This window comes from Onychostruthus taczanowskii, unplaced genomic scaffold (genome assembly GCF_017590055.1).
Source record: "Onychostruthus taczanowskii isolate IOZ18803 unplaced genomic scaffold, ASM1759005v1 scaffold54, whole genome shotgun sequence".
Lineage (NCBI taxonomy): Eukaryota > Metazoa > Chordata > Aves > Passeriformes > Passeridae > Onychostruthus > Onychostruthus taczanowskii.
The window spans coordinates 571,589-591,549 of NW_024503013.1; the positions used below are offsets into that span (position 1 = coordinate 571,589).

A 19,961-nucleotide genomic window follows, 5' to 3' on the forward strand; every position below is an offset into this window, starting at 1 on the left:
CCAGCACTGCTCTTGACCTTTCTACTTGTTGAGGAAGAATGAGTTCAAAATGAGTTAGGAAAGTGGCAACCAGGGCAATGTAATTTATTCACCCCTGCTCCTCTCCCCTCTTCCTTGTGTTGGTTTAGGGAGTTGAAGACAGGCTATGAAAATGGATGAAGCTGTGAATTTTCTTCTCATGACAATACTGTAGAATCTAAGGAAAATGGATTCTTCTGGGCTTTGTTTTTTCGTCTTTGTTGGAGAGAGTAAACCAAGAGTTCAGAGGTCCTCCTGAGGCTGGCTGAGGTTTGCCTTGAAAAGTAGACTGAGTTGCCATCCTCCCTGCCTTTGGGATTTGAAGCCCGTGTTGATGAATTTAGTCCCAGAATTACCAGAGGGCTGATACATACCTATTACTGTGCCAGACTTGGAGTCATGTACATTGAAACTAAGCTGAAAGGGGAGACCTGAACCTTTATTATTTTATCTTTTTACTGGGATGTTCTCTCTTCTACCGATCCACCAAGGTTAGACCATCTGCCTTTTTCTTACAGGGTGCTACATTTTTTCACTTGCTCACTTCCAGCTCCCTTTGCCAGGACCTCTAGCCCTGAAGCTGCTTTTGTGGAGTATCTACAACCTTCAGGCCTCATTTCCAAACTGGTGCTTGGTTTGATAAAGGCATCAGCCCTGAGAGTTTTAACCTTCAGCAACCATAGCAACCAGCCTCGTATCCTTGGAAGAAGTAGTCCTGAACACAAGTAACTTTAAAGACCCATGCACTTTGCTTCAGAAGAACTCCCCAAAATGGATGGAAATTGTGACTTGATGGCATTTAGGAAATAGGGCAGAACTTGTAGAACATTTGTTCTGAGAATGACAGAAACTGTCAAAATTGTAAGACAATTACACTAATGCAACCTCTCTTAATAAAGGGGACATCAGTCTGGCTGTGCTGGAAGCCTGTTAGAAATAGATGGTTTTTCAGAGTGATATCTCTATTTTCTCTTTCTTCCTCTCTAAATGGTAACTGAGACCTATAGAGGTAAACCATAGAATATGAGGCATTTCTGGGGGGAGGGTGGGCAGGGGAAGAGGAGAAAGGAGCGGGAAAGGGCTTTGGTTAGAAAAGCTTTACCAAACCAGTGGACAACCATCAGAGGAGAAAATTGTCTTTTTACCTATTAATCTGGAACTAACATGCTTGAGCTGCAGCTTGACCTTCAGGGATGTCCATCAAATGGGAGGGTCAGCTCAGTAATCACCCTATGGTGGTGTGCCTGCAGATCCCCCACAAGTTGTATCTTTCCAGAATCTTCCCAGGAGACTCTCAGAGGAGGTGTCCACATAAAACACGGAGTGGTTTTGACTACCCTGGTGCAACGCATATCCTGAAAATATGCTGATGAAGGTTTTGACTGCTTGACCACAGTGACAGGGTGGTGGTGGTGGGATGTGCCAGCACACTTCGAGTTCTCTTGAGCTGGCTTGCAAAAGGTGCTTAGAAAAGTTGCTGCTAAAATAAAACTGGAGAAGGAGTAAAGGATGCAAGCTTGCAGTGAGCAGGAGACATATCCTAGGCGTTTGCAATCTCTTGCCAAATTTATCCATCTCTTTTCCCACATTCTCTCTCCATTTCTGAGGATGCTTAGCAATTACTTTCTGTCTTTGAAGGTAATAGATGTGAGCATCTGTGATGTGGCAGAGTTTTTCATTTGAATTGTTATTAGCATGTGTTGGAGATATATATTCAAGCAAAGTGACACTTAAAATATTTCCATGTTGTATGCCAATATCCTATAGAAAGGCCTGATGTGTCAGTAACCAAAATTAGCAATGGAGCCATACTATCATATAATCTTCTCAGTGAAATCACAGACCACTACATAGCAATTTTCTTAGGTACTTGTAATGCTCTTATGCATACTTATTTTCCTTTCCCACTATCCCACGTAGTTGCTTCTTCAGTAGACTTTGGCTGGTATGTCCTAACCATCACTACAGGCTCTTTTGGCTCTGTTGAGATACAAGTCTCTCTCTGCTTTTGAGCCAGCTCTGTCCCTAAGCTGCCAAGCCGTAGCAGTGGGGGAAGGTTTCCTTGCTGCAGAGAAGGAACCAAAGCGTGGTAACTCAGTCTGAGTTGGGAGAAGCGATCGGAGGTGTTGTACAAAAAAACTGCTTGAGAAGAGCTCTGTCCTGTGTCTGTGCTCAGGGTGAGTGTGGAATAGGGACAGGGTTGAGACACACATCATGGAACCCTAAACTCCTGGTAGGAGTGACTGCATCAAGCTGGCAGCAGCATCGCCCCAGGCTGACTCAGTGGGACGGCAGATGCCCCAGGAGCTGTGCTGCAGTACCCGTAGCTGCCTTAGGACCAACCAAGCACTTAACAGCTGAACAGTATGAATTTCTTCCAATGTTATTTTTAATTTTGTTTTCATTTCACTTCGTTTTAGAAGGAGCTCCATCTTCCCCAGTAAATTACAGATCTTTCAAATGCTACAGTGAGAAGCATTAGAAATGTGCCAGCTGCTTTAACCAAGCTTGCCTGAGTGGTTGTGTCTGCCATGAAGCCACGCTAACAGATGCTTTGTCGTGGTATGGTCAGTGCACAGAGCTGCTTGGACCCTGATTAGATTTATGTAGTCTCTGCTGATACTTGTAGCTTCACTGTTGTGAACAGCAATGCTGTTCAGTCTTGTTTAAAATTAGGTTAGGTTTGCTTCTCTGTGCTGCAGTCAGATTTTGGATACAGTGTCATTTACCACCCTGCTCACGCAGAGCAAGAGCATCTCTGGTGGGAATGGTAAGAAATAACTATTGTTTTCTAAGTTTGAGTTCTATCATATTTTGTAGGACCTTTCTCAGGGGGGTATGTTTTGCAGACTCACTGAATAAGGACTTCAAAAATGTGAAAATTAGAACCAGACAAGATTGTTTGGTCACTTGAAATAAAGTGCCTTTAGAAAGTTTGTTAGCATCATGAGGATGTAAACAAGAGTTCCAAATCCCCAGTTCACCAAAGCACAGTTGATTTGGCATAGAGTACAGTGAGCCTCTCATGCCCAGCTGGAGAGTATGAACACCTTCTGAAGAGCTGGGCATGGGAGGGATGCCCTGGGCAATGCAGCTCCATTTGGGATTGCTGGACCTCTGTGGGGGATGCCTTTGCAGAGGTAATCACCCAGCCCCACAGACTGGCAGCTGCACATTACTGAAACCCAATTTTCAAATAGGAAATTGGCCTTTTATCTTTGGTACTTGCTGCATAATGGTGCAGAGCATTAGTCAGCTGAACCTCACCATGGTTTACTGCCTGGTTGTAAATTGTAATTGGCTGACTAACCTTCTCTGATGTTAAGTGTCTTAAAAGGTTGTTTTTCCTTTGTTTTAGTTTAGGTTTAGTTTCTGTCTTTATGTGTTCTCTCTGTTTATTCTGATACTAAAATGTAGTTAGAAATTAAAAAGAACAAAGCAAACCTCCAACCCTACTGATGTACATTAACATGAATCATCATCTCTTGAAAGTATGTTTAATCCAGAGCTCTGCAACCTGATATACATCCCCTTCATTTGGTAAATATTTAAAATATCTGCAGACATTTTTTCACATTCTTGAGCAAAGACCGCATCACCACGTGTTCAGCCTTGTTTCTGTTTTTGAGTATTGATGTTATGAAGCTGAGGTGTGTTAAATGTTTTCTCTTTTGTAATTTCTAGTATCTATTGTACTATTATGAAAACGGATACAAAGAAAGAGAGAAAAGCCTACCAATTTATTTCCCTTTTAATAATCAAAATGAGTATATTAGAAAGAAAGTGTAAGCAACTTTAAACAGCGCCAAAGGCTGTAGTCTTTGAGAACAGTTGAATTGAGAGGTTTATATAATGAACAGAGTTGATGATGCCTGTAATAAAGTGGATTAGCTGTTAGAAATTCTGTTACACCATTTATCTTTACTTAGTTAATCTTCCATGCTTGCAATTTCAGTCATATGTGCTTGGGGGGGGGTGGGGGGGTGGTTTCCAGATAGATTGTGGTTGTTCAAAAAAGAGGGTACATTTTGGTTGTCCAAAATGGTGGCACTTCCCAGGGTAGTTTCCAAAGGAGACAAGAGAAAAATTTTCATAGCTTTTCCTCTGTATCACATAGTATTGCCCCCTTAGCAATCATTAGTTCCTGCCATCAGGTAGTAATAGTGACTTCTTTCTCTTTCGGTAGCAACTCTTTTTCTTTGATGCATCTTTCCATCTTGGACTTCTGCAAGGTATTCCTTACAGCTTACATGGAGTTGCCTTTCAAGTGAATAAAGCAAATTCTGAGCACAGTGCTTCTTCTTCCCAATAACTTTAGGCTAAATATGTCCTGTTCTGTGGATTCTGTTTGTGTGGTTATCAGGGTCCTGTGTCTGATGGTGGCAGCAGCGGTGGCTGTGTGTGGGGTGATGCTGATCTGCGGGGGCTGTTCCTGTCAGGTGGGGTGTGCAGGGGCTGTCTGGGACGAACAAGGCAGCACAGCAGCTCACCAGGATGTCTGTGCATGGCAGATTCCTTTTAGAAGCCTCTTGCCCGGGTCAGGACTGCAGCACATCCCTCTTTCCCTGCCTCCAGCAACAGGGGGTCATGTTTTGTTGACAGCCAGGGACTGGGACCTTCACTGTGGCATTCAAGATTTTTTTAGTTTACGAGATCATTGACCAATAACTTGGTCTGATGCTGGCATACTGGCTTATTTTGAGAAATGTTCACTATCCCTTTTTCTTCACACAGAAGAGATGTCTATTCACTGAGTTCCCCACTGGCTTGAAGTGTCCTACCTAACAGGGACTGTAATTCTTACTGTCGAACAATCTTTAAATTATTTTCTAGTAAAATAGAGTGAATTTTTATTTGCAATAAAACTTGATAGTGAATACACATGCAGAATTTTTAAGAAGCACAGGTGTTCCTCTAATACCATGGATAGTGCTGTGATTCAAACTTGAGTAGTCTAGAATGGTGTTGGTATTTTTTTAAGGAACAAAGCTTTACTTTAAAAATATGTCAAATTCAGTTGATTGTGTTTGAAAGAAGAGAAGTCTTTGCAAGTAAGGGACTTGAAAAGCCTGGAATCAGTTTCCTGCTATTCTCCAACACATTTTGTATCTCCTTGGGGAGGCAATTTGGGCTTTCAGTCATCAAATCATCTCCAAAACCAGGATAATAAAGACATTCTGAGAGCCTGGGAGTGTTGAGGTGACAGACCAACTGATGGATCATTTATGGATTCCAAGAGCCCTTATGTGCCCCTGTGTGGCTGTAAACATCGACCTTTCCCAAAATGCAACTACCCATTGCATCTCCATAGCCAGTGTAAATTCAGTGCATGATATCCTTACTAAAGTGTTTTTTTGTGTAAGCAATTTGATTGCCAGGGGGAGAGTATGTATGTGTTCATTCACTCTGATGTTGTCCCAAAGCAATTGAGAAGTGATTTGATCCCCTTGATGAGAGAAGTGTTTTGTACAAGGTTTAGGCCACTTTCAGGGGCACTTTAGCCAATTACATTGCCCCCTAATTCAGGGTAGGGAATTGAAAGAGAAATGTCATTTTGCCAGCTCTGACTATCAGGTTGGTATTACCAGTGATCTCTGTATCACATTTCAAATCCGGTTTGCCGTGCTGTGGTGCTGGATCACTAACAACTGTGAAGCATGGTGTTCTACATAAATTCCTGTGATTTCCAGTGGAGGTGTTTTTATTTTCTTCTCTTTCAAATTGTCACCCAGTGTTGTCCTGCTTAGTGCCATGGTAATCAGGGGTCCTTCTTCCCTGACCCTTTCTGCTCAAAAAACCCCATGTCAGCTAAAGGATACTTGTGAAGTGCAGCATCTTCACCACAAATAGAGGTGAAGTATATGAGTCTGGAATTACCATAGCTCAAGAAACATGCCTTCATGTCTGTAAGCAGTATAGCTGCACTCTTTTGGATCTTCCCATGTAAATAAACCTTTGATTTGTGATATTTCTTGGGATAGTTGACCACTTCTTGGGATTTCTGCATGCCCCACGTTTATCTAACTATGAAGGATGTTATTTGGCGTGGTAAAGAATTTGTAACAAATGGTGTGGGTTGTGAAGATTTTTGTGTTAAGGTATTACAGTCACCCAAGCAAAGCTCTTTGCATCCAACTTGGATCTGCTCTTGTAGTCACTAACAGAAATTTGTCCTGCTGCTGGGTTTTTCCCCTCTGTTAGCTAGAGGGAGAATCATAACTTTAACAGTATTTAATTGGAGGCCTTTTGAGTTAATTAATTTAACTCTTCACTGCCTTTGATCGCATGGTTTTATGAGTATTTTTAATTGATCTTATTTGTATGGAAATGTAATCTAACATTAATTTAACAAGATGGATTCAAATCAGTGGTCAACTCAGCTGCTCAATCAAGGATATTTCTCAGTGCTATTTTTTGGGTTTAATTTGAAGATTATGGCCACCCCAGAAAAAAGGAAAAGCAGCTACTGGTGCTGAAATCCTGTAATTATAGGCAGTTTCACTGATAGATACTCTTAGCTTGGAATTGTACTGGCCACTGCAAATAAATACGGCTTTCTTTCCTTTCCCCTGAGTTTTACAAATACAAATAGAAACATGGAAAGGGAAAGGGTACCGTTTAACCTGTGAATTTCAGTCCAGTTGGATTTCAGCAAACCGCCCATTTGTTCTTAGATTAATGGCTTGCGGGCAGACTCTATCAGTTGTGGACTGTATTGTATTAATTTGCAACTGCAAGAGTTAATGCTAGTAATTGCTTTTCCTCTATAGAGAGAGCCTGTAGTAGGTTGTTTTTACATGGCAATCTGTGATTGATAGATCAGGGAAAACAGGACCAAAGAAGGTTACTGCCTCCCAACAACTTCCCTCTTCAAATGAAAATAATTTGCAATTTGTAGGATGCCTTGCCACACGTGCTTCAGGAACGAAGCAGTAAACACACTAGGCTGCATTCCCTTAAAGCACTGAACCTCTTACTGCCTTTCTTTCACCAAACCAAACAAGTCGTGTTGTTGGGAGTCCATTGAAAACAAGTGTGCTGGCGAAACAGTCCCAGACCCCTTCAGCAAACTTCCTGTACGGTCAGGCAGCGGACCTGATGAAAGAGCCTGTTTGTGAACCTTTGGATTCCTTCCATTGATTTGTAAATCCACTTTATTAAAGTACTGCTGAAGCTAGTGAAATGAGCAGCCGAGGGCTCCCATCAAGTTCCTAACAAATATCTGATGGAGCTTGGATCACTGGTACTGGCACATGCTTTTGAAATTGCTTTTTTTTCTGCTGCGTTGGATCATTTCGAGACTGGGGGAGTACAGACGTAGGAGGAAAAATGCAGTCTCCATCAGCCACACATTATATGGCTGCTTTATTTTTCAATGCCGCTAAAAGTCCTCTTATTTAATATCGATCATACCAAGGAGCCAGCAAAGTACAGTGTTAATTGGGTCCACTGGAATTCTTGTCCCCTGGGAGAGAGAGCTTCCTAGGCAGGGAGGGCGGAGGGAAGGAGGGAGGGAGGGAGAGGAGGAGGGAGGCAGGCAGGGAGGAGGGGACCCACTGTGCGCAGCATAAAATGTAAGTGCACTAGACATCAAGGCTTCTGCTTGCATCGCTGGGAAGCAGTCGCGGCGGTTCCCACCCGCCCCCCTTTCAGAAATTAGCCAACTATTTTTGTTCTTTTTTTTTTTTTTCTCCTTTCTTTTAGTCTGGTAGTTGTTCTTGAATTAGCAGCTCCTTTCTTTTATTTTTTCTTTGCCTTTTCTCTCCCCCCCCCCCCCCCCCTTTCAGAAATTAGCCCACTATTTTTTTTCTTTTTTTTTTTTCTCCTTTCTTTTAGTCTGGCAGTTGTTCTTGAATTAGCAGCTCCTTTCTTTTATTTTTTCTTTGCCTTTTCTCTCCCCCCCCCCCCACCACCATTTGCGGAGGGAGCTTTTTTAATTTGAATTGTTTTCCTCTCCTTTCTGCAAAGCTGTAAAAGCTCTGCTTTGAAAACTGCTGCCCCAGAGTGCAGTTGCTTAGCTGTCCTGTCAGCATTGTTCTAATGCTCATTCCATATGTATGTCACATAGGAGCAGTACCCTCCTCCTCTCCCTTCCCCCCAACCATGCATTTGATTTTTTTCCCCTAAAGACCGATTTTTTTTTTTTTTATTTTTCCAAAGGAGCTTGCAAACAGGGAAATTCAAACTGAATGTCTCTGTGCTGTGGTTACTTATATAGCCAAGACCACATTTCTCTTAGAAAAAGTGTTTGCTCTGTTCCTTCTTTTCCCTACTCTCTCTTTTTCTTCCCTATAAGCACAAAGGCTTTAAAAACTAAGATCTATAGTTCCTTTCGCCTTTTTTTTTTTTTTTTTTGCGTTACCGTGACAGCATGTATCTCTGTTGCTGAAGAATGAAGCAGGCAGGCTGGAGGTTTTTTATGTTCAGTGCTTTTGGGACCACTAAAAAGAAGTCTGCAGAGAAATACGTACAGCAGCTGTGCCAACTGAGTTTCTCATGACTGTTATCTGTCACTTATTCTGACTAAAAGGTAAGGGGTTCTTTAGTATTTTTGTTAAAGTCTTTGTGCATTGTTTTTGTGCTGTCATTTGACATGTGCAACTCCGTGGCTCAGGAGGGAGGTGGGTTGTGAAGATTTTTGTGTTAAGGTATTACAGTCACCCAAGCAAAGCTCTTTGCATCCAGAGGAGAAAAAAAGATCTTGTTTCTTGGAATTGTTTCTCTTTTCATCTCAAATGGTTCCTCCAGCTTAGCTTGAGACATAAAGCTGGGGCATTATCGCTGCTGCTTATCTTTTCTGGTGCTCTTTCTCTACCTGGGGAGCACATGCACCCACTTGGTGTGTGTGTGTGCAGATGTGGGGTAAGGCATAGCCCTGGTGCATGGCAAATACTTTGGCAACATGCACGTTCTCCTCTCTAACTGTAACTAAATGTCTTCAAGCACCCTTCTCAAGGTAAGAATGCCTTAGTTCAGCACACTGCAGCTTATGCCTGTTTAAAATTATTACTTGGATTACAGTGCATACTGTGGAAAGTTATTAGTTTCCACAGAGACCAGTTTAATTGGGGGGTATGTGTGCAGCGGTTCTGTTTTGTGCTTTCCATACACTGCTTGTGGGGGAGTATGAAATGTTATTTTCTTATTAATTCTTGGGAAGGGTGAAGTTTACACTGTCTGTTAGGCATAGCAAATGAAGTTATAGCTGAAATCGATTAAAGCTGTGAAGAAGCATAGCCTTACAAGGCTCTTCAACTTAGCCTGAGAGTCAGAAGATACTTTATTAAAATATTTTTTTGCTCTGTATTGTAATATGCAGAATTGTAAGCAGGAAGGCATCTTCACCAAGAAGAATTAGCAGTGAATGATGCCTGGACTGGATCATTATGTTATTTATGCGTTAGAAACCTGTTTAATCCACAACCTTGGTGCACACTGCTTTTTTGTGCATGTGTGCTGGACACATCTTTCAACAGCCTCTTAGTTCAAGAGAGCATTGTTTTATAAAATGTGTTAATGTGTTTCTGCTTTGCAGGCAGGCAGAAGTGCTCTCTGTAACTGTCCCCTTAGCTGTGACACAGCCCATTATTTGGCATTTTGGAAAGGGCTGATTTTAGGTCTTGCTTTGCTTTCTTTCAGTTATTTGTGTTCTTACTTCTTAGCTGTTAGTGCTCTGCATGGAAAATGCATCTTACGCGTGCTCATTTCTCATGCTTTGCAATCCTAAGTGGCTGAGACAGTTGAGCAACCTGATTTAGTGGTGTTGCTTTACCAGGAATGTTGCATTGCTTATTTGAATAACCAGGAATGCCACCAAATATGTAATTACTTTGAGAACAGTCTAAAAATACAAAGTGTGAAGGAAGAGAGAAAAGTCCTGTCTGCAGGCATTCATTTCTTTCTGTACTGTGGCTGTTTATAAATGTTATTTCAAAATCAGGTATTTCCTAACACATGCTTTGTGACTCTTATTTTCCCATTATTGTTGCATTATATCAGCACTGAGAAAACAGTCATTTAGATAACAGGTTTTCATTTATACCCTTTTTATAACATAGAAAGCAGTATAAGAAGCAGTAATAAGTTAAATTGGCATCTGCTAATTATGCTGAATACAGATTGTGAGCTCTTCAAGTCGTCCCTTGCCTTAATGCTGTTAGCATATTTTAGCACTGGCATCCAAAGGAAAGAAACTGGAATGTTCCTGCTTGGTTTTTTTTTAAGGAAAAAAAAAAAAGACTTGTGAAGAAGTGTGAAGTTAATGTTTCTGTGCTGGTTGTGAACAGAACATCATACACAGTTTGGTAGGAATTGTGATCCCTGAGAAACTGACCTGCTTGGTGATCACTAGAATTAAATTTGACCCTTGGAGACAAAACCATTGTTGTCTGATATAAAACTTAGTCTTAGGGCAGGAAAAGTTTGTGAGTTTTGTTGTCACCAAATGCATGATTCTTTTGGATGCCTAAGAGAGACAATTAAAAATACAACTCTCCTGAACTTAGTTGTGGCTCTTCCTACTGTATATAGCAGTTTGGCTCACCTCCTCTCAAAACTGGAAGTCTTGGGCTTCCGTGGGAGCCGGAGCGCGGCGCTGGTGCCGTGCTATGTGCGTTCTCCCTGCCAGCGGTGCTGCTGTCCGGCCGTGCTGTGTGCGTTCTCCCTGCCAGCGCTGCTGCTCTCCGGCCGTGGCACGGGGCGCAGCCGGCGGTGGCGGTGCCACACGGGACACCGCTCCGTGCCGCCCGTGGCCGCGGGCAGCGGCGGCGCCTCAGCCGCTAGAGGGGAGCCGAGAGCCGCTTATCCCGGTGCCTGGCACCGCCGGGGGAGCCCCGGGAGCCGCTTGTCCGCGGTGGGTGTGCGCCGAGCCGGCATCCCCTGGGTGCCGCCAACATCCAGCCGTGCTCGCTGAGGCATGGTGTGGGCTGATGCAGGTGCTTTTCTCAAGGAGCATCCCGCTGCTGCGGTGAGTGCTGTCCTGAGACAGGTTTAGACAGAGCAGAAACGTGCCCAGGCTTCGTCTGTGCTGGAGTTTCTGCCTGTGGACCTGCCTCTGTGCACAGCCTCCCTCTCGCCGGGCTCCAGCCTGCAGAAGAGGAGACTGAGGGGAAAGCTCATTGTGCTCCTCAGCATCCTCGTGAGAGGAAGCACAGGCGCAAGCACTGGTCCCTCCTCTCTGGTGACTGGTGACAGGAAACAAGAGAATGGCATGAGGCTGTGTTGGGCAGAGTTTAGGCTGGATATCAGGAAAAGGTTCTTCACCCAGAGGGTGCTTGGGCACTGGAACAGGCTCCCCAGGGACATGGTCACAGCACTGAGGCTGGCAGAGTTCACGGAGCATTTGGACAGCACTCTCAGGCATGTGGTCCTGTTCTTGGGGAGCTGTCCTGTGCAGGGCCAGGAGCTGAACTTCAGTGATCCTTCTGGGTCCCTTCCAACTCAGGATACCCTATGTTTTTTACCAGTAATGATGATTTGGTACATAGATTTACCATAAGTTGTTTCATCCTTCTGCAGAGAACTTGTAGGCATGCAGTCTGTGGTAATTGGGAGTGGGGCTGCAGCCGAGCCTCATCCCCAGTGGGCTACAGCTGTGAAAAGCAGGTGAGCAGCATTGGAGGTAGTGAGCCAGGGAGTGCCCAGGTGGGCACTGAGCAATCACACAGGGAACAGAGGGCACACAGATGCAATGAATAAACAATCAGGGGTATAAAAGGTTGGGCTAAAGATCAAGAAGGGCAGATGCTTGCAGTCTTCTCATGTTACTCGGTATGAGGAGATGCTTGAAGCCTTCTGATGAGGTATGGTGTTACTCTCTATGGGCTGAAACCTTCTGCTATTGTGTGGTGATACTCTGTTCGAGTGGCCCTCTCAACTGTGGCACGTTCTGTGGCATATGCTGCGACAAGAACTGGTATCTTGAACTTCAAGGATTGCTCTGTGTGATGGGCACAGTGGGAAGTGTCCTGTGTGGGGAGGTGCAGGGTGGAATGGGGGTAGGGGTGCTCCCAACCAGTGGGAGCTCTCCTATCAAGGTGAGGTTGCTTACGGATGGATGGCCAGTGCAGGAACTGCATGCTTTGGATATTGGGGTGTTATGGCGGTGCTGTAAATCTTGTCTTCATGTGAGCCTAATTTTGCTAAAAGTGGTGTTAGAGTCTTTTTAATAAGACATTATGATTTTGGCCTCAGTTTTGGGTTTTCTTATTCTCTTATGTGCATGTGTAAAATGCAAAGCATATTTAATGAGGGAATACTTCAAATGCTTCCAAATTAATTAAAAACAGTTCCACACCTGGAATAAATCCAGTACCTTTTATGGCTGGCTTCAACTTCACGGTTTTTCCCTCTTGTGAGAAACCTTGTGACTATTCCTGTGTGGATGCTTGTGAAAACTGGAGTAGCAGAATCCAGGCTTATTTTACAAAGGAGAGAGAACTGGAACCCACAGAGATCAATAGAATCTTGGCCTTTATTCCACCAGACTTTGGATAAGACCTAATAATATTAAATGATTATATGATAGGCCTGTGTACGGTCAGGTTTTCTCAGGGTACCTTGTCTTGAAGGTAACTGCAAATCTTAATTAAAATTTGTTGTTTGTTGTGGTTCAACTGCTGTTTAAATTCACACAGGTTTTAGAGGGGGTTGCATTAGGCACCACAAACGAAAAATAGTGGTTTTATCTTAAGTTTTTTTTCTTCTGCCTTCTCTGTCCCCAGAAGCAAAAAAAAAGATTTTTCTCTGTGAGAATATTGTGATTTAAACTGACACAACTAAGTGACCTAAAGATAGGCTTATTGCATAGATAAAAAATGCGTGGTTGAGTTGTTTGAACTGCATTAGCATCAGAATAAGAAATGGCAAGGTAAGTTGGCTGAGGTGCCCATGCAGAACTGGGGAAGGTTGTTCTTTGGAAAGCTTCTGAGCTGGGAATTCTTTACTGAGCCATAAATAAATAAATCTGTGTCCTGAACAGTTAACGAATGCAGGAATCTGGGCAACTTTAAGCTGTTTGGGATATTTAAGAAACCCACATGGTGCTTTTGTTAGTATTGTTGATTTCAATTTTTCCCCTAATATTTCCATTTTAAGGTTTTTTGTTGTGTTGACGGTTTTTTTACTTGCCTTATTTATACTGTAAGATGCTGTTGATAATGTTTTTGCCAGCGCTTTTCTGTAACTCCCACAGCAGTTCTGTTGTATGTTGCACCAAAATACTGCCCCTGAAACTTTTGATTCTCGAGCTACAGATGGAGATTGCGGAATTTTGTGCTTCGAGTACCTTGTCTTTGGAGCTGTCCTCTGCCTGCTTGTGCTGGATCCTCTGGGGATGCCAAGAAAATTATCTTGCAGGGATCCTACTGTGATTGCATATACAGCATTTGCAGGGGAACTCAGGGTGTTTTGCAGACCAAAACTAATTAAACCTCCTGACATTCATGGCAGACAGATAAGCAAAAACCACAATAAGTAAACTGAAACAGGAAGAGGTGAAGAACTCAAGTTTCCCATGATAGTGAACAGTGACATTCCCACTGAACCAAGCTATAGGTGCCATGAACCACTGAAAATGAGGGTGCTGTTGACTTGGCTGAGAGAGCTACCCTTTTGGAAGTGGATTTTGTGGAGGTAGTTAATATTTACAGTTTTGAATCCAGTACCTGCCTGTTAAAGATCGAATGAATTCAAATTGCCATAGCATTTCCTTGCTGCTGAGCTCTTGGTGAGTCTGCATAAGGAGTATCATCTTGGGAAGTTACTGGAATGTCCTCATGCCCTTCCAGACTTCTTTTTAATTCAGAGTTTTCTGAATTAAGCAGCCTTGATTGGAATTGTAAGTTTTTGCATTAAGTAGAAAGTGCCTGACTAAGGTGCTCCAGCTCTCACAACACTGACAGGTTGTGACCATTACTGACTTCTGACTACTTTGATGTAGTGTTTCTAGGTATTCCATCTTTGATGTGGCTTTTGAGAGGGGTTTGATACTCTTGGCATTGCTGCTGTCATGGCTGTTGGTCATAGGCAAAATAAACAACCAATGCTGGTGAAATGGATGAGCTGACCATAAAATGCAATGGGAATGAGAAAGTTCACTAACTTAAACGCTTTGAGTGCACGGCTGCTTCAAGTACAAGAGTACAGGGCAATGCCTTTAGAAAATAAAGGTTTTAGCCAGTCTGCTAATCAGATAATTATGGTGCTATAAGCCAGATTTGTAGGTGAGTGCTGTGCACTCACAATGCAGAAATTCCCATTAGGACATGCTGTACAACTGGGATACACTGACAGAGAGAGAGTAGTGAGAGAAAGCTATGGCCCTAAATTGTACAGCTTTTTAAGAAAGCATTGTAGGCATAGGAGCCAGTTAAAAGGTTAATTGGGTGAGATTTTTTTTGTGGTATGTGAAAGTGAGCTTTGGAGCTTGAGAAGAGAAAGCAGCAGACAAAGCAGTGAGGTGTTCCAGGAGATGAAGCTGTTCAGGGTGGAAAAATGAGGATCAACCCTACACAATCTGGAAGAGGGGAAGTGTAAAAAAAGTAACAGAATAAGATGTGATAGTTCTTTAAATGACACAACACCCCCCCTTCCCCTCCCCCCAAAAAAAGGAGAAAAAAAACCCACCAAAAACCAGTATGGATGGAAAGAGCAGGACAGACAATTGTCTTCAGATCTTACAGAGTTTACAGAGATGACAAGGGTTACACTGGGAAAGGAGTAAAGTTTGGGAAAACTGAAGAGACAAGGCCTGAAAGAGTAGGGAGAATGAAGGTACTGGTGGAACCTCTTTTACCAAATCAGCATCCCTGAAAGCATCCAGGACAGAGGTGGAGTTCTGTTACCCTGTGTGTTGTGGCTCAGTCAGGGAAAAAAATGAGCCAAAAAGGAATGTAAAGGTCATGTAGAAAGACTGCGGGGGCATCTGGAGAAGCAGGGATGTTGAAGTATATGCTCCTATACACTGTCACATGTATTGGAAGAGAGGAATGCCCGAGTTCATCCTCAGCTTGACAGAGTGGTTGAACCCACCGGGACTGCTTTGTATTCAGTGATTGTTGGGGGAAATAAGCTGCCACAGAAATCAGTAGAATTAATGAATGCTTGCTGAAATTGAGCTGAAAACCCAGTGGTTTGGCATGGTGCTCTGCGTGCTAACAACAAAGAGCAGGAGTTAATTTTGCATTGGCTTCCTTACTGTAGCTTGCCTTCCTATGAAATATCCCAGAGCATGAGCTGTTGATATTGGAGCATAAGTATTCATTTTTGAATTAATTTCAATAATGTGGGCATGAGTCAATATGCAGTAGTGCTTGGTGCCAATGAAGTGGATTTCAGGCCAGTGGGGTCTGGAGAAGAGCACAGTTTCAGTATTTCTCCTGTTGCACATTTCTGTTTGCTGAAATATGAATTTGCTGAAAGTTTGAGAACTTGGGGCAAAGGACAGCATCTCTGCTTCATTATTGCTGGCTATGCAGTTTAATTAGTGCCCAACATTACTGAACAACTCCCATGAAGGTGAATATGGGCTTAGAGAATTCTTCAGCTCTGCAGAGGAACTCTATAACTAGATGCTAAGAAGGGGCTGTTCATACTCGGGGAACAAAAGGGCCCTTTATGTAAAAGTAGCTTGTTAGCTTTTTGTTTTTAAGCTGTAGCATGTCTGAGCGATCAGGGTGTCACACACTAATAAACTGGCCAGTTCCTCCAGAATAGACATTCTTGGTGGTGATTTAAAAGGTGCATTTATACAGTAGTCTCCAACTTCATTACTACGCTGTTTCCTTGGTTACTGAACATTTTGCATATAATTACGAGAGGGACATTAACAATGCTTCGTGATTCTAATGGTTTTAATAAAAGTTTTTCATATTACTTTGTTAGTGATTCTCTTTTTCCGTTAATATTCTGTACTTGAGAGGAAGAACAAAAGGAAGTGATTCTTGTCAGCTAATTTGCACAAATTCTTTTGAGCCAAGAACAGGTTTTAGTTTTTAGAGTGTGGAAATCCTGCATGCTATTTCTGGAATTATGTTGCTGAATGGGTTGTAAATAGGGGTTAGAGTGCTACCATTCATTGTAACACGGAATTCACACTGTTTGGGAACAATTTTACAATAGTAAAGAAAAAGCTGTTTAAATGCTGGGCAGTAAACAAAACTTGTTATGGGTGTGAAAGCATTTAAATACTTCATGTGTCTATTTAAGGCTTGGGTATTTTGATAGTGTTCAGTATGTTTCTCAAAGGTACTTTCTGCTCTTTACACACCATCTTGGTTGCCTCAACTCCGGCTGTTGTTTAACAAACAGTTTGAGCTGCCATGGACATGGAAAGGATCCTGCCTGCCCCAGGCACCCGTTCCCATCTCCCTCCCTCCCTTTTGTTCACAGCCGTATTTGCAATAGGGCAGCTCAGTCCCCACTGAGAACAAAATCAACAGAAAAAAAATAAACAAAACCCAAACTAAACCAAAACAACAATAATGAAGACAAAACCAATGCCAAAAGCGTGCATACACACACAACAACAACCAAAAAAAAAAAAACCAAAACAGGGGAGAAAAAAAACTCAGGAAAAAGCAGGGGGATTGAGCCTGGGACAGCTGCTTTGGTGGCCACGGTGGCTTATCCTGCTGTAAAGTCATCACCAAGCTGTGGCATGAAAGGATTATGCCTGGATATAATTAGGTTTACTTTTGCAGGGTGCCTGCAACTCTTGCAAAGAAGTTGGTAGGAGCCTCCAGGCTGCGGTGCCCAGGCTCACATGGCGATGCACTGTCTGTGGTGGTCCTTCACTGATGCTGCATGTGGGCATGAAGCTCTGTGTGTGCTACCTGTGTTCTCTGTGGTTTTTGCACATCTCGTTGTTCCACTGGCTGCAGAGGATGTTTTCATGTGTGCTCGAGGAACACCTGCTTGGGAGGGGTATTTTTGCGTGTCAAAAAAAGAATTAATGCTTTCATGTTCTTCAAGACCCCGACAGACCTTGGGATATTTCCTAGGAACACAGCAGCAAGGGTTTAAACTCTGAAATGTCTGTAACTGTCACAGGCTGTGTAGTTACGTGAGGTATGAGGGCAGCTGGGCGTGATGAAATGGGCTGTATATGTGTGTGTGTACACCCTAAGTCAAACTAGAAGTGTGCTCTCTTGCTGGAAGCTGGTTTCAAGTTCAAAACGTTGTGTGTTTTTTAGTGTTGAAAGAACTACTTGATATTCCTACTGATGCTTTTTCTTCAGAGAAACAATATATTGTGTAGTTTCACTTAATAAAATAAAAACATTTTTCCAAAAGCCAGAGAATAGAAAATTTAATAAAGTGGCATTTGAAGATAAATTCTAGGGATGCATATGAGAAGGTTTTTTAACGGTAGACTCAGTTTTATTGAAGTCCTCACAGCAGCTTTCATATGTTGAAAGCTATTGGCAATCTTTTCCCATCAGAGTGGTACAGAACAATATTATATACAGCTATTTTGTCCTTACCCATAATAGTTTCACAAGTGAGACATACTGTTTTTTCCCCCCTTAGTTTTGGATCTGTAGGTTTGCTTTGTAAGCTTATGCACTGCTATTTCATATAACTTTTTTCTACCCCTGCATAGTTTCTTCTTAAAAATACAGAGGTAACAGGTTAAATTATTCCCAATTATGTTGCTGTTTGACCTGATGCTCTCCAAAACCAGTTGTTTTGGTTTTTTACCTTTCTGGAGATTTGCAGGGGTCAGGTTGAAATGTCAGCTGACTTTCAGTCAGTGCATGGTGGAGCCTTACGAAGAGCAATTTGCAAGTACTGCCTTATGTGGAACTTCGTTTTAAACTGAGGTTTCAAATTCAGGAGCAGCAAGCCTCACTAGGCATGAGTTAAGAGTAGTTATTTAGGCTGGAGTCCTTTTTATTTCATCTGAGCAGTTTTCCCCTTCTCTTGCCAGAAGAAAAAGGATAAGAGAATGCTTATATTGTGGCCTGAGCTTGCTTCTGTGGTATGCTGTAAGAGGGAACATCCATGTACCTTTGCCTAGCACAGCTCCTGAGAGCTGCACACCATCGCAGCACCTTTGGGATGAGGCAGGAGTGATGGAGCAACATAGCATAGCCATGCCTGGGTTTTGAGGGAACAGGTGGGATGGTATGGGGGTGCTAGCACTGATTACTCCACTCTGGGTGAACAAACAGAAGGTGTCGAGCCAGTGACTGACCATGTTTTGGGAACATGGGTTAGCAGCTTGGGGAAATGGGTTAGATGTTCAGCATGTGATGTGGTCACTTCACTAGCAATTTCCCTGCTTGCCCAAGTGTCTAATGGATGGGATGGCTCTGTTAGGAAGATTTATCCACAGGGACTTTGTGTGGCACCAGCAGGCAGGGAATAGACCAAGGAGTCTGACAGCAATCTGATATGCAGAAGGGAGGCATGATGAATTCATGGTCAAGGGGACTGGGCCTGGCCTTGCCTTGCATGTTTAGGTGATTTATTCCAGCCAGTGTTTGGTGTGCATGCCCAGGATTTGGGTGTACAGGTTTTGCAACTTGACCTTTGGCTGCATGTGATCCTGACTTCAGGAGAAGAAATAGAAAAGGGTGAGACATTGAGATGCAGCTGTTTTTCTTGGTGGCTGCCATTGTAAACAACGTAATGAAGTCATAACCCTCTTGTTGGTGGTGTTGTTATTATTATTACCTCTGCCTTACTGGTCTCCATTTCATGATCAGTGTCCACTTAACTTTCCAAGATCTACATGTGATTTTGAAGACTAAACCCAAGCTCCTGACCTGTGAATAAATGATGAGTTTTTAATGGTAGCCATGGCAGTGGTGGTGAGAAACACACCTGTACGACCCTCTGTTCTGGGAATTTAGGCCATAGATGCTGGAGAGTATTGCTTTTTTAGGGAAACCTTCCTGCCCTAGATCTTGCCGGTACCAAGTGCAGCATAGCAAGGCACTGAGAGCTGGAATATGTGGGAGGGTTCCTGTGTACCCTGGAGCAAAGGACTTGAGACACTGTGCCTGTTTCCTCAGCTGGAAATGGGCTAAGTGTTTGCACTAACCTGACCTTCAAGTATGCACGAAAATCAGGAGCTCAAGGGCAGTGCTGTCAGGGCAGGTGGGGGAACTTTGCAGTCGAAGCTGATGTGACAGCCAGTGAGTCCTCAGAGAAGTCCAGTACCCACAGGGATTTCAGGGGGTAGATAGCAGTCTGCCATGAAAGTTTGTTCCTGCTTCCCAGTGTGCCTGGTTGTGAGGCTCTCCATGAAGCCTGAGATGCTTCATGGAGAAGCATGGGCTTGTTTAAAGTGCATTCCATAAAGGGCAGATTGTAGCTCTGTATGGCTCTTTCCCCTGGTTTTCCATGCACTGTTCCTGTAGATATTTGAGGATAATATATGGAGCTCTGTTAATGAGGAGAGCTAAAAGAAAGCCTAGATTCTTTTTTCTTTTTCTAATTTTGTATGATTTTGACGTCTGAAACGGGATCATAAATGAAAATACACTTTTTCTGAGGTTCTGCCTCTTATGCCAAATATTTTAAAGGCACTTTGCCAAGGTGATTGCATTAAGAGATATCTCATTTAATCTAACATATGCTGATTGCCATGAAGATATTTTCAACAGATACTCTGCCATGGTGTCTGTTACTCTTCAGGACATAAATAACTGCTGGACTGTAGATGACTCTGTGGGTAACTGGCGGCTTATGGGTAACCTCTTTTCTGGCACAGAAATAATGGGTTGTTTGTTACTTCAGTTGAAGTCCTGATGTGTTTTGATGTTTCTGATTTACATTTTTAGCACTGTTCCTGATACCATTCAGTGTTCTGTGAACAGTCTATAAACTTGGTGTTTATTTTGGAGCGTTGGTTTTCCAGCAAACAAATATGTGATTAGCAATTAATGGTTTTGCTATAAATAAACAAAAGCGAACAGTTCGGCTTTAAGTAGTGA

The 19,961-nt window shown here is 42.9% G+C and overlaps 1 protein-coding gene across 2 annotated transcripts in view; it reads left to right on the forward strand.

Moving 5' to 3' along the window:
- Positions 1-8,162: 8,162 nt before the first annotated feature.
- FAT3 (FAT atypical cadherin 3) overlaps positions 8,163-19,961 on the forward strand; it is a 331,475-nt gene continuing 319,676 nt past the window's right edge. Inside the window, exon 1 of one of the 2 annotated variants that reach the window (XM_041417036.1) lies at positions 8,163-8,548. The gene's annotated coding sequence lies outside the window, so the exon portion shown is untranslated. The remainder of the gene's footprint in view (positions 8,549-19,961) is intronic. The other variant, XM_041417035.1, reaches the window with a different exon arrangement.